At 36.5% G+C, this 329-nt stretch overlaps 1 protein-coding gene and 1 long non-coding RNA gene across 4 annotated transcripts in view; one reads left to right on the top strand and one right to left on the bottom strand.

The window, feature by feature from the left end:
- Positions 1-329, top strand: part of lsamp (limbic system associated membrane protein) — a 713,356-nt gene that overhangs the window by 531,989 nt on the left and 181,038 nt on the right. The window lies entirely within an intron of this gene.
- The window catches only part of LOC116671791 (uncharacterized), a 21,783-nt gene that overhangs the window by 217 nt on the left and 21,237 nt on the right, over positions 1-329 (bottom strand). The gene's annotated exons all lie outside the window — the stretch shown is intronic.

Raw genomic sequence — 329 nt, 5'->3', positions numbered from 1 at the left:
TAAAATATAATCAGACCCACATATCAGCTAGTACACAGTCTCCAGTTGTTTTAATTATGACAGAGTAGCTGGCAAAGTCCTTTACATGCGATCTGTTGCTGATTTTAATTAACAACACACTGTAGATGATCCGTGATCTGAACAGATTTAGTCTCTCTGACTTCTAAACGTCACTATCAGTCACACAACATGTGTTCTGGACAGAATAAGTCTTTAAATCAGACAAATAGCAATTAAAATCCCTCCGATTCAAAAACGATGAAAAAAGTTTATATAAAACATCGTCATGTTGTAAACCAATCAGGTGTTAAATCAGCTGAGAGGCCGGC

This window comes from Etheostoma spectabile, chromosome 3, assembly GCF_008692095.1.
Source record: "Etheostoma spectabile isolate EspeVRDwgs_2016 chromosome 3, UIUC_Espe_1.0, whole genome shotgun sequence".
Lineage (NCBI taxonomy): Eukaryota > Metazoa > Chordata > Actinopteri > Perciformes > Percidae > Etheostoma > Etheostoma spectabile.
This window is presented reverse-complemented; position numbering and strand designations above follow the sequence as displayed.